The 14,113-nt window shown below is 49.0% G+C and overlaps 1 protein-coding gene across 1 annotated transcript in view; it reads left to right on the plus strand.

Moving 5' to 3' along the window:
- The window catches only part of LOC141206882 (uncharacterized), a 163,259-nt gene that overhangs the window by 136,483 nt on the left and 12,663 nt on the right, over positions 1 to 14,113 (plus strand). The gene's annotated exons all lie outside the window — the stretch shown is intronic.

Raw genomic sequence — 14,113 nt, forward strand, 5'->3', positions numbered from 1 at the left:
TGTGGGCAGTGACCGAACGTTTCAAGCATTACCTTGCCTCCTCCAAATTCACCGTGTACACGGATAACAACCCGTTGACACACCTGGACACTGCAAGGCTCGGTGCCCTGGAACAGAGATGGATGGCCCGCCTGTCCAACTTTGAATTCACCATCAAATACCGGGCAGGACGCTCAAATGCCAACGCGGATATCCTGTCTAGAATGCCGAACTTACCGGACGTAGGGGAAGATCCAGAAGATCTGGAAGAAGTTGAGCTCCCTGCGTTCCACCGTCATGGGATTACCCTGTATTCCCACCGTGTGAAGGACAGGCGCTCCGTGACGTTCAATCCCTTGCCCCACTACAACTGGGCGGAGACGCAAGACAGTGATCCCGCAGTCCGTTTGGTGAAGGAAATGCTGACCCAGGCCGATGCCAGTCTTGACCCAGACGCTCCGGAGGAGACCAAGCAACTGTGGAAGGAGAAAAGTAAGCTGTTCCTCTACAGGGAGAAGCTGTGCCGGAGAATGGTTAACTCTCGAACACATGAGTTGACCTGGCAGGTAGTGGTCCCAAGACGAGACGCGGCTATGGTTCTGGAGGCATACCACAACGGAGCAGGACATTTCGGATGGAAGAAGCTGGAGTTCTTGTTGCGTGAACGGTTCTACTGGGTAGGCATGAGAGGAGCCATCGAGAGGTGGTGCAGAGACTGTGGTCCGTGCCACCTGAGAAGAAAAGACCGTGCCAGCCAGAAGACTCCCCTGCAGCCCATCATCACCAGACAGCCACTGGAACTGGTAGCCCTGGACCATGTGAAACTGGCTCCAAGCAGATCTGGGTATGTCTACGCCCTCACAATCGTAGATCATTACTCCCGGTTCCTGGTGGTGGTCCCGGTCAAGGACTTAACGGCTCAAACAGCAGCTAGAGCCTTCCAGCAGCACTTCTGCCGTCCACACGGGTACCCGGACCAAGTGCTGACAGACCAAGGACCAGCCTTTGAAGCGGAGGTCTTCCAGGAGTTCTGCAACCTGTATGGCTGCAAGAAGATAAGAACAACGCCCTATCACCCTCAAACCAATGGACTCTGCGAGAAGATGAACCAGGTGGTGATAGATCTGCTAAAAACACTGCCCCTGGAAGAACGCAGTCTGTGGCCTGAGAAACTGCCCGATCTGGTGGACCTGTATAACCACATCCCTGTAGGTTCCACCAACTGTACCCCGGCTTACCTAATGAGAGCAAGACCTGGTAAGCTGCCTATTGACCTGGATATGGGAGTCCTGACACCTGAGGACACCTCGCCAGAGACAGACTGGGATACAGAACGGCAGCAGCAGTATCGGAAAGTACAGGAGAGCGTCGAGCGAAGTCTGTCTCAAGCTAGAGAAAGGCAAGAGAAGGCTTATAACCAGTATGCTCCCGCTGTTCCCCTGGTACCTGGAGAGCAGGTCTTGAAGAGGAAGAGGCGGCTCCACAAGTTGGACGACCAGTGGGAGAAGGACCCGTACACCGTACTGCCATCAAGCCATGAGAACCCAAAAATCTGCGTAATTAGTAAGGATGGGGGAGAAACCACAGCCATTGTCTCCAGAGACCACCTGAAGAAGTGTCCCGAGCAGCTGCGAAGCCCTGAAGAAGATCAAGAAAACCCTCAACCCGCGGAGGAAAGGGAAGAAATGATCAGTACCGTACTCGGAGACTTCCCCCGGTCTTGGACACAAGTAAACGGCGCTGTCGTGGTACCCGTCCTCACCTTTCTCCAGCCAGCCCCGCAAGTGCCTACACAGGAACCGGTAGAGCTGGAACAGCAGCCGGCCCAAGGGGCAAAAGAGTCCACACCAGCAGTACAGGAGGATCAACCCTCTGCTAGTAGTGAGCCTGCTGTGCCCCTAGTGAGCCAAAGAGTGCGCAGAAAGCTGCCCAGCTTGCCCATAACACCTCCTACACCCTGTAGTACAGAACCAGTTAGTGAGCTCCGTAGGTCCACTAGAGTCACTAGAGGTCAGATGCCCGCTCGCTGGAGAATCTAAACCAATGCACTGTAAAGTTGACTGTTTATTGAAAAATGTTTATGGTTTATGTTTGTTGCCTGTTACTAATTATGTTTCTCAGTTACCCTGCAGATTTATTTGGACTAACAGGTTATGGACACTGGATAACCGGAACAGTATTGTAGATAGTTGCACCTTGGTGCCTCTTGTGAAGACGGCCGCAGAAGATAAAACCTGTCTGGCGTGGCCTACTTGCGGCCCAAAGTAGCTAGCTCCAGCCTTGCAGCCACGCCCAAGGACAACGCAAGGGGTTTGCTTTGGACAGGTCCCCTACTTCCCTTAAAACTTCACCTTGGGTGATATGGACACCCGGTCACGGAAACGCCGTGACCTCTACAGACTAAAGCTTCTTGTAAATATGTTGTCTTGTTATTGTTATACCTTGTATTTATGTTTCTTTAAAAAATGTGTTTAGTCCCGGAGTACTAAAATTTACTAGGGAGGAATGTGACACCCCAGGGGTCTGGTTGCCACAGTAATAGAGATATTATGTCTGAGAGCAAGTGGGAGGTTTCTCTGGTCAGGATCCCTAAACATGCAACACGGCCCACCCAGACCTGGGAGGGGAGGAATCTGCCCTTTTAAACTGGGTCTGGGGCGGGATTAGAGCAGTCAGAGTCAGAGTGGAGCTACAGACAGTTCCAGACACAGGGAAAGCAAGATCAGGAGCTCTGGAGGAGCAGTAGCTGAAGTCCAGGGGCTGGAGCTGAGCAGAGTTCGCCCTGTACGAAGATACTAAAGCCGGACACAGGAGTCCGAGGCTGTGGGGACTGATATACACCCAGCAGCAGAAACCAGCCGGCAGGGGATTCCAGGTCCTCTGGCCATAGAAGCCCGGAGGCTCAGTCACAGAGAAGGGACCAGCGCCGCCATCCAGGAGCGGAGGCTAACAGAAGGCCCCAAGTCACCAGCCATACGGGTGAGCACCACACGGTATACTCAGGGACGTGGGCTACTTGTAACCGCTGACAGCAAGGTAGCCAGGAAGAGTGCAGATAAACGGGGAGGCCTACAACTCCACCTGGCCAGGGGAACTCCTGCTTGCTCGCAGACTGACCTGGCCCCTTATACTAGCCAGTACTCCCGGGAGGGTCTGCCTTGTACCATCAGTAAAGACCCTGAACTGCACCACACGTCTCTGTGATTCCTTGCCGCACAAGCACCATTAGTACTGGGACGCTCACACCATCACTCCCATCATCTTCCACATTAGCTGCCCTGAGGCAATACTTCTCCCGTGGGGAGTCATCCCATACTCAGCTGTGCAAACAACATCAGCCTCAGCGGTCTGCAGCGCAGCGGCGGTCCCCACTGACCGCAATCCACGGGTGGCGTAGTCGGACACTTATTACCATACAAATAGACTGCCACTGGTTTGACCACCCTGGGCACGGACCGGGTCACCGCCACGGAGAACTACAACCCCCAGCGATCCGGCTCCGGGTATTCCCCCTACACAGCAGCACCGCACAGGCCCAGGGGGCGCGTCACTTGCATTGTCCTTTTGGACTTTTGGGGGTTTCAGAGACCCTTCTTCATAAATTAAACAGGATGTGTCTGGCCGTGTCACACACACCACATGCCGACATAAGGTGGTAAAATGTTAAAATTACATTAAAAGGTGACTACTGGTGGGTGCAGTTATATTTCCCCCTCTACTATGTCATCTACTGTAGTCATAGGTGACGGGGAAATACAGTGAGAGATGGCCCGGCTATTAAGAGGTGGAGGAGGCGTTTTTCTTTTTTCTCTTTGTAATTTTGCCTTATACAGTCATTATACAGAAAAGCAGATTTGCTAACCTTTTTTCCTGTAAAATACATTTTATCTTCGTTTTTTTATGTTTTATTGCCAGTCTGTAAAAGTGGAGTAATACTCTGAAAACATTGTTCCCAGCAGCGACGTGGGAGTCAGAGATGCTTCCTGGGTTCCCCCCATGCTGTTCCCAGTCCATTTCAGCACTGCTTCTATCCATTCCAGAAATGTGTCTGTCACCCCCAGCCCTCCTGTTAGGGCCTTCTGGAAAAATGCTTGAGTTTCCTTGTGACTTCCATTATACTCGATACTCGTGTCAAACCCGTCCGAGCATCTGACCTGCCCGATTCCAGTACTGAGCACTCCAGCATTTTACTGCTTGCTCATTGGCTGCCATTTAAATGCATATTGGCTGTAGTTAAGGGGTTAAATCCATGAGTACTTGAGGCTATTTTTCATAGTTTATGTAATATGATGGGTATAGAGCTTTGGGCTTAAATTAGGACAATAGGGAAAAGATAGGGTTAATGGGCATTTATTTAAAAAAAAAATTATACTTAAGATTAGAGCAGGAGTTCACACAAGTCCCATTTACAAAGGCGACACGCTTGCATCTTATACTATTTGTAAGACTAAGGACGTGATTCATTAAGACTGGTATTTCATACACCAATTTTAATGAGGTGCGTGCAAGAATAAGATTCGCCAAATTCATTTAGAGGCGTGTGTGAAGGAACATTTCTGGTGAAGCGCATGGAGACCCATGCCATTGATAAGATGTGGCTCCATGGGCTTCACCAGAAATGATACTCTAGTCTGGGACTGGAGTAACATTTCTTGGATAAGAAACGCCGCCACTTTTGAAGAACCCTCCTTATTATATTGTTTGATACATGAAATGATCCACAAGTAAAACAAAATCTGAAAAAAATGCAAACCACCATTAAATTTGAGACGTCATGTACTCTAACAATATAAACATTAAATGTCCAGATTCACGCTTGTAAGGTTCTTTACAGCTCGCCGTCCGGTGTTTCTCACTCTCAGTTCCTTTTTCTTTGCACAAATAAGTTTACAAATATTATTTTGCAGCAAGTCTGACATCTAACCTCATACATAAAAATTGTTTCTGAGGACTTGTTATTTTGTTACCTATAGCAACAAATCTATATTCACATTTGAGTTTTTCAGGTGCTACCTGGAAAATTAAAGCAAAGTGTGAATGGACAACGATGACTCTGTTTCTTTGAAATGGTGATGATACATATGAAAAGAAAGTCTAGTACAGCTATTCATATATTATAGGGAATCTGTCAGCAGGTTTTTGCTACATCATCTGAGAGCAGTATAATGTAGGCAAAGAGACCCTGAATCCAACGATGTATCCATAGGTGGATTATAATAAGGGCAATCTGGGCTACCGCCCAGGGCTCCGGGGAAGCACAACACTAGATTGTCCTCATTATAATCTTATGTGCACCTCCGCCATCTGCAGCTCACTCACATATTTCCGCAGGGTAGCCACTACAGTGCAATTGATGTTTTGAGGCAATGATGTCACCAAAAGGGGGCTCATCAAGTCCAGTGAAGAGGTAAGCAGCATTGTGCTGAGGTTACTGGAGTGGAGAGGACTGAGGAGCTGCACAATGGAGCTGTGTGCAGAGGGGAATGAGAACACAGGACTCAGTGTGAGTGCTCTGAGAATATATTTTGGGGGCAAAGAAGTATGGATGATGGTACTATATGGTGGTTGCATAGGGAAATGTCTGCTGCAACTTGTATGGGGCTGCTTATTGGGGGGGGCTTTCACAGGAAAAGGGTTTATGTTACTTGAGTGGAGCCGCATGGGGAAGGTGATAATTAGTGTTGAGCGAGCACTAAAATGCTCGGGTGCTCGAAGCTCTGGCCGAGCTCACCGTGATACTCGGGTGCTCGACCCGAGCAACGAGCCCAATGTTAGTCTATGGGAGACCCGAGCATTTTTGCGGCGGCACCCCCGGCAGTCTATAGAAAGCCTAAAAAGTACCCAAAACAATAGTGACAGTGCTCAAATGACATGGGGACAGCATGGGGATCGCCCCAGGAAGCATTTCTGACCCCCAGGTCACTGCTGTCAACAACATGGTCAGAGGTATTAAGCCACTTTTACGAGCTCACAATAAAACGTTCAGAAACTAAGCTGAAAGTGCTTTCCTGTGAAATATGTTAAGGAACTTCCTTTCCAGGGTAAAGGCTTGTGTATAAGGTAAAATAAATAACCCAAACCAAAAATACTCCTCCACACCTTGGGCTATGTTCACAAGTAGGATTTTTTATGCGTTTTTGCACTTATGTATTGCTTTCAACCGTGACAAATCCATTCACCGGGAAATGTCATTTTAACATTTTACAACCTTATCTGGCCATGTGCTGTGTGACACATGCATACAGTGCTGAAAAGACATGGGAACAGCATGGGGAAGACCCTTGGAAGCATCTCTGACACCCAGGTTACTGCCTAAAAGTGTGCCCATCAGAAGTGATCCTTGCCGCATCAGAAGATGCAGACTTGCAACTATCCCCGTGCAAGTCCTTGTCCCAGGGCAGTGTTCAATTGTACCTCCCCATTCCTTGCAATGCAAGCGCAAGTATGCAGCCTGCCACCCACCCACCCCCAGGCTGCAATACCATACTGCTTGCTGGCTTGCACTTGAAATTGGGCCTTTTAGGTATGTGGAGGCGGAATCTGGCCACCACGTCATGGCTGCGTCGGCGGCCTGGTATCCATACTCAGTCCCCAGCCACCAGGCGGCCGGGCGTCCACGCTTGGTCCCCTGCTGCCAGTGGGCGGCCGGGTGTCCATAAACGGTCCCCAGCCGCCCCTATTTGTCCCAGTAATCTTCCCCACACTTTTCTTAGCCTGGCCTGCTTTATGGCAGCATTGGGCGAGCCCACCAGAAAATCAGACTCCTCCGGTGGGCCCTGGCTTCTCCATCAGGGGAGTTGAGAGTGCCAAGGTGAGGAGCATGATGATGATGATAGAAGTTAGCATCTGCTTTGTTTTCTTGGAATGCAAGAGTAAGTGTGCAGCCTGCCACCCACCCACCCCCAGGCTGCAATACCATACTGCTAGCTTGCGTGCGCTTGAAATTGGGCCTTTTAGGCATGTGGAGGCGGAATCTGGCCACCACATCATGGCTGCGTCGACGGCCTGGTATCCATACTCAGTCCCCAGCCGCCCGGTGGCCGGGTGTCCACGCTTGGTCCCCAGCCGCCAGGTGGCGGCCGGGTGTCCATACTCGGTCCCCAACCGTCCCGCGGCCGGGTGTCCACACTCGGTCCCCAGCCGCCAGGGGCCTGGTGTCCACGCTTGGTCCCCAGCCGCCAGGGGGCGGCCGGGTGTCCATAAACGGTCCCGAGCCGCCCCTATTTGAAGGACAGCCTAACCACAAACACTTGGACAAGTGAATGTGGCCAGGGATGGTCCATCTCACTGACGCCTTCACACTGGGTTAATATTGTGGAAGCCAGGACACAGTTGGACACTGGGATGCAACACGTCCTCCAGACATAGAGGATTGCGGGTCCTGGGTCAATCAGGCTTCAACACAAAGTTCAGAAGGTAGACAGCAGCAGTGGTCGGCCTCCTACACAAGGAGTAAATTATTCATGATCATCAGACCATCCATCTCCTTAGCTTTCTGTTCCTTGGAATGCAAGCACATGTATGTGGTAGCGGCTAGGCCTGAGGTGGTCAGCGTTTTGGCACATATCCTACCTCCTCCGAGGATTGCTGGATGTTTTCCTGCTACTATCCCAGTTCTATGACTCCCGTTAAAACAAAGCTTCAGGTGATGAATTATGGATGAGGTGGTGGCAAAGGAGAAAGAGCAGGAGGAACAGGGACCATTCACATCAATATCAGGCCAGTCAACCACACATGTCTTGTAGGATATGTTTCTGTACCAAAAGGAGCGGTTCAGCTACACAGTTATAGGGCATACAGTGAGTGCAATGCCTACCAAAAATTTCGAGGCACTCCAATGCCCCTTGGAAGTGACATGGAGGTCAGAGGGCTTTAACTAAACCGTTTTTTCCATTTATAGCAACTGGGTCTCCTGTACACTGTTGGCCTAAGCAGTGAATGGAAGGCTTTCCAAAAATTATGAGGAACTGCAATGCCCCTTGAAACAGACGGGGATTACAGCGTACTAAAAGCCTTCTACCCATTATTGGAGAGTGGGTCTCCCTTAGTGTTCGCCTATGCATTGAAAAGCAAAAGCTGACTAAAATTAGGAGGAAATGCAATGCCTGTTGGAAGAGTCGTGGAGGTTAGAGGTAATTAAAAACAACATTTCAATGCCCCTTGGAAGAGCTGTGGAGTTCAGAGTGGTTTAACAAGACGGTTTTAATGCCCCTTGGAAGAGACGTGGAGGTCACAGTAGCTTAACAAGACGGTTTTAATGCCCCTTGGAAGAGATGTGGAGTTCAGAGTGGTTTAACAAGACGGTTTTAATGCCCCTTGGAAGAGTGGTGGAGGTCGCAGTAGCTTAACAAGACGATTTTAATGCCCCTTGGAAGAGTGGTGGAGGTCGCAGTAGCTTAACAAGACGGTTTTAATACCCCTTGGAAGAGCGGTGTAGGTCGCAGTAGCTTAACAAGACGGTTTTAATGCCCCTTGGAAAAGTGGAGGAGGTCGCAGTAGCTTAACAAGACGGTTTTAATGCCCCTTGGAAAAGTGGTGGAGATCGCAGTAGCTTAACAAGACAGTTTTAATGCCCCTTGGAAGAGTGGTGGAGGTCGCAGTGGAATAAAAAGACAATATCAATGCCCCTTGGAAGGGTGGTGGAGGTCACAGTAGCTTAACAAGATGGTTTTAATGCCCCTTGGAAGAGGAGTGGAGGACGCAGTAGCTTAACAAGACGGTTTTAATGCCCCTAGGAAAAGTGGTGGAGGTCGTAGTAGCATAACAAGACGATTTTAATGCCCCTTGGAAGAGCTGTCGAGGTCGCAGTAGCTTAACAAGACAGTTTTAATGCCCCTTGGAATAGCGGTGGAGGTCGCAGTAGCTTAACAAGACGGTTTTAATGGCCCTTGGAAAAGTGGTGGAGGTAGCAGTAGCTTAACAAGACGATTTTAATACCCCTTGGAAGAGTAGTGGAGGTTGCAGTAGCTTAACAATACGGTTTTAATGCCCCTTGGAAAAGTGGAGGAGGTCGCAGTAGCTTAACAAGACGGTTTTAATGCCCCTTGGAAAAGTGGTGGAGATCGCAGTAGCTTAACAAGACGCTTTTAATGCCCCTTGGAAGAGTGGTGGAGGTCGCAGTGGAATTAAAAGACAATATCAATGCCCCTTGGAAGGGTGGTGGAGGTCACAGTAGCTTAACAAGATGGTTTTAATGCCCCTTGGAAGAGGAGTGGAGGACGCAGTAGCTTAACAAGACGGTTTTATTGCCCCTTGGAATAGCGGTGGAGGTCGCAGTAGCTTAACAAGACGGTTTTAATGGCCCTTGGAAAAGTGGTGGAGGTAGCAGTAGCTAAACAAGACGATTTTAATACCCCTTGGAAGAGTGGTGGAGGTCGCAGTAGCTTAACAATACGGTTTTAATGCCCCTTGGAAAAGTGGAGAAGGTCGCAGTAGCTTAACAAGACGGTTTTAATGCCCCTTGGAAAAGTGGTGGAGATCGCAGTAGCTTAACAAGACGCTTTTAATGCCCCTTGGAAGAGTGGTGGAGGTCGCAGTGGAATAAAAAGACAAGATCAATACCCCTTGGAAGGGTGGTGGAGGTCGCAGTAGCTTAACAAGACGGTTTTAATGCCCCTTGGAAGAGGGGTGGAGGACGCAGTAGCTTAACAAGACGGTTTTAATGCCCCTAGGAAAAGTGGTGGAGGTCGCAGTAGCATAACAAGACGATTTTAATGCCCCTTGGAAGAGCAGTCGAGGTCGCATTAGCTTAACAAGACGGTTTTAATGCCCCTTGGAAGAGCGGTGGAGGTCGCAGTAGCTTAACAAGACGGTTTTAATGGCCCTTGGAAAAGTGGTGGAGGTAGCAGTAGCAAAACAAGTCGATTTTAATACCCCTTGGAAGAGTGGTGGAGGTCGCAGTAGCTTAACAAGACGGTTTTAATGCCCCTTGGAAAAGTGGTGGAGGTCGCAGTAGCTTAACAAGACGGTTTCAATGCCCCTTGGGAGAGTGGTGGAGGTCGCAGTAGCTTAACAAGACGGTTTTAATGCCCCTTTGAAAAGTGGTGGAGGTCGCAGTAGCTTAACAATACGGTTTTAATGCCCCTTGGAAGAGCGGTCGAGGTCGCAGTAGATTAACAAGACGGTTTTAATGCCCCTTGGAAGAGCGGTGGAGGTCGCAGTAGCTTAAGAAGACGGTTTTAATGCCCCTTGGAAAAGCGGTGGAGTTCGCAGTACCTTAACAAGATGATTTTAATACCCCTTGGAAGAGTGGTGGAGGTCGCAGTAGCTTAACAAGACGGTTTTAATGCCCCTTGGAAAAGTGGTGGAGGTCGCAGTAGCTTAACAAGACTATTTTAATGCCCCTTGGAAGATCGGTGGAGGTCGCAGTGGCTTAACAAGACTGTTTTAATGCCCCTTGTAAGAGTGGTGGAGGTCGCAGTAGCTTAACAAGGCGATTTTAATGCCCCTTACAAGAGCCATGCAGTACAGCATATTAAAAACATTATTCCCATTATTGGGGAGTAGGTCTCCCATAGTCTTTGCCTATGGCTTCGATGCAAAAGCTGCCAAAAATTAGGACGGAGGAACCTGCAATGCTGGCAACACGGACCATGGTCACCCTGGTGGTATAGTGGTGGTGGAGGCTGAGGATAAGGAGAAGAGCAAAAAACAGCTGAAATGAGGAAGCGTATACCCATGTGTGGGTGTGAAGCGGTGCATGGGAATACACCTCCCGAAATAACTCAGTGGATTTGACTTTATGTTACTCTGCTGTCATTTGGTGGTGATGAGAAGTCTGGCCCAATCCAGCCCTTGGTCATTTTGATAAGGGTCAGCTTGTCAGCATTGTCAGTTGACAGGCGAGTGCGCTTATCAGTTATAATTCCCCCAGCGGCACTAAAAACACACTCCGATAACACGCTAGCGGCATGGCAGGCCAGGACCTCCAAGGGTTACAGAGCGAGTTCATTCCAAGTGTCCAGCTTGGATACCCAATAATTAAAAGGCACAGAGGAATCACGGAGGATGCTGGTACCGTCGGCAAGGTACTCCCTCACCATCTTTTGAAACTTTCCACTCCTTGTGAGAGTACCCCATGCCTCAGGGCCTGTAAGCTGGGCGAGTCTCAGAAAACTGTCCCAGAATGTTGACAGTGTTCCCCTGCCTCTGCTGGATTGGAGTTGCATCTCTCTCGCCTGTACGCCTTGGTTGGACAACGAACTGTGACCTCTGCCACTAGATTGTTCAGATGGGAATTTTTTTAACAGTTCTGCAGCAAGGGCCTTCTGGTACTGCCACATTTTTGTAGACCTCTCCACCTCAGGAATAAGAGAGTGAAAGTTCTCCTTGTAGCGGGGGTCTAAAAGTGTCACCAACCAGTAATGACTGTCACCCAACATTTTGACAACGCGAGGGTCACGGTTAAGACAGCATAACATAAAGTCAGCCATGTGTGCCAGACTGGTAATGGGCAAGACTTCCGTGTCCTCACCAAGATGACGACTGACCATGCTCTCCTCCTCCTCCTCCTCCCCCCTGTCCTCAGGCCACCCACGCTGAACCGACGGTAAGGCAGTTGTACAGGTACTACCGTCTACAGCGCATGATATCAGCTCCTGTTCTTCCTCCTCCTCCTCCTCCTCCCCCTCATTGTCCCCCAATGCACGTTGGGATGAGATGAGGCTGGGCTGTGTGTAATCGCCCATTACAGCTTCTTGATCCATCTCATCATACTCTGGCTGCAATGCCTCCTCTTTAATTCTTTGCAGAGAGAATTGCAAAAGACAGACAAGTGGGATGCTGACGATAATGATGGCGTCATCGCCACTTACCATCTTGGTGAACTCCTCAAAGTTTGTCAGGATGGTACATATGTCAGACATCCAGGTCCACTCCTGAGGTCTTATGTGTGGAGTCTGACCTGAATATCGATGGCCTTGTTGCAGCTGGTACTCCACAACTGCTCTCTTCTGCTCACAAATCCTTTGCAACATGTGGAGGGTAGAGTTCCAACGTGTGAGGACATCACACACCAGTCGGTGTGCCGGAAGCTGCAAATGCTGCTGCAACACAGCAAGGGCGGCGGAAGCTGTAGCCGACTTCTGCAAATGAGCTGACAGGCGGCGTACTTTGACGAGCAGATCTTGCAACTCGGGGTACGATTTAAGAAACCGCTGAACCACGAGGTTAAGAACATGAGCCAGGCATGGAACGTGTGTGATCTTGCCTCGCCTCAGAGCCGCCACCAGGTTACGGCCATTGTCACACACGACCGTGCCTGGATGTAGGTTCAGCGGTCTCAGCCACAGATCTGCCTGCTCTTTCACAGCTGTCCACAACTCACAAGCAGTGTGAGGTTTCTCACCTAAGCTTATGAGTTTCAGCACAGCCTGTTGCCGCTTGGCGGAGGCAGTACTGCAGTGCTTCCAGCTTGTAACTGATGTGGTGATATCTGAGATGGAGGCTGAACATGAGGAGGAGGAGGCGGATGATGCGCAGGAGCTGTACACTGTGGGGGAAACTCTGACTGACATAGGGCCCGCAATCCTCGGTGTGTGGAGGATGTGTTCTGTCCCAAGGTCCGACTGGGTCCCGGCTTCCACTATCTTTACCCAGTGTGCCGTCAGGGAGATGTACCGTCCCTGGCCACAAGCACTTGTCCACGTGTCCGTTGTCAGGTGGACTCTCCCAGTAACTGCGTTGTTGAGGGCACGGCAGATGTTTTGGGACACGTGCTTGTGCAGTGCGGGGATGGCACACCGGGCAAAATAGTGTCGGCTGGGGACCAAGTACCGAGAGACGGCCAGCGCCATAAGATTGCGGAAGGATTCCGTCTCCACCATCCTAAAAGGCAGCATTTCCAACGCTAGCAGTCGTGAAATGTGCGAATTTAGGACTGTGGCCTGTGGGGCGTTGGCTGCGAATTTGCGCTTTCATTCAAAGGTCTGGGATATGGACAATTGAACGCTGCGGTGGGACGTGGATGTGGACGTACCAGGCCAGCTTTGTATTATCAGCTGGTACTAAGCCCGAAATTCATGGTGTCACGCCAAATTAGACATAGCCACCATGAATTTCTAGTAAACAGAAAAAAAAAAAAGAGAATTTTTTTTTTATTAAAAATAAAACACATTTAGGGACTCCATCTTTAATAAAGAAAAATCCTCACTCCAACGTAATCCATGGGTCTTCTGTCTTCAGCTCTGCTACATCTTTGCCATCAGACCAGACAATGTGAACTGAGGTCTAAGATGGCAGACATACAAGAAACAGAGGCATGTTCACACTAGCAAAAAAGAAGCAAGACAAAAATATATCTCATACCCTACCATAATTATATATAAATGTAAAGCAAAATTGCATAATAAATATAGGGTACTTAGTGAACTATTTTTGATCAAAAAAAGTATACAAGCCGTCCCACCAGCGGCAAGGTGACCCTAAATTGGGACGGTACCTATACTGCCTATATTAAAAACCTTACTGTATATCAAAGTTGAAGTAATGCATATAAAAGGGTAGACAAATAGGACCGGGTCCCAACTCCAGACCACCTAGGCCCGTGGTAAGCTACATATATACCAATCAGCTCAACAAAGGGCATGCCACACCCTTAAATTGCACAGAATGCAAACAAGTCAAAAAACCAGACAATGTGAACTGAGGTCTAAGATGGCAGACATACAAGAAACAGAGGCATGTTCACACTAGCAAAAAAGAAGCAAGACAAAAATATATCTCATACCCTACCATAATTATATATAAATGTAAAGCAAAATTGCATAATAAATATAGGGTACTTAGTGAACTATTTTTGATCAAAAAAAGTATACAAGCCGTCCCACCAGCGGCAAGGTGACCCTAAATTGGGACGGTACCTATACTGCCTATATTAAAAACCTTACTGTATATCAAAGTTGAAGTAATGCATATAAAAGGGTAGACAAATAGGACCAGGTCCCAACTCCAGACCACCTAGGCCCGTGGTCTGGAGTTGAGCTGATTGGTATATATGTAGCTTACCACGGGCCTAGGTGGTCTGGAGTTGGGACCCGGTCCTATTTGTCTACCCTTTTATATGCATTACTTCAACTTTGATATACAGTAAGGTTTTTAATATAGGCAGTATAGGTACCGTCCCAATTTAGGGTCA

Source organism: Phyllobates terribilis, unplaced genomic scaffold (assembly GCF_046119375.1).
Source record: "Phyllobates terribilis strain yellow unplaced genomic scaffold, ASM4611937v1 Scaffold_143__1_contigs__length_4665640, whole genome shotgun sequence".
Taxonomy (NCBI): Eukaryota; Metazoa; Chordata; class Amphibia; order Anura; family Dendrobatidae; genus Phyllobates; species Phyllobates terribilis.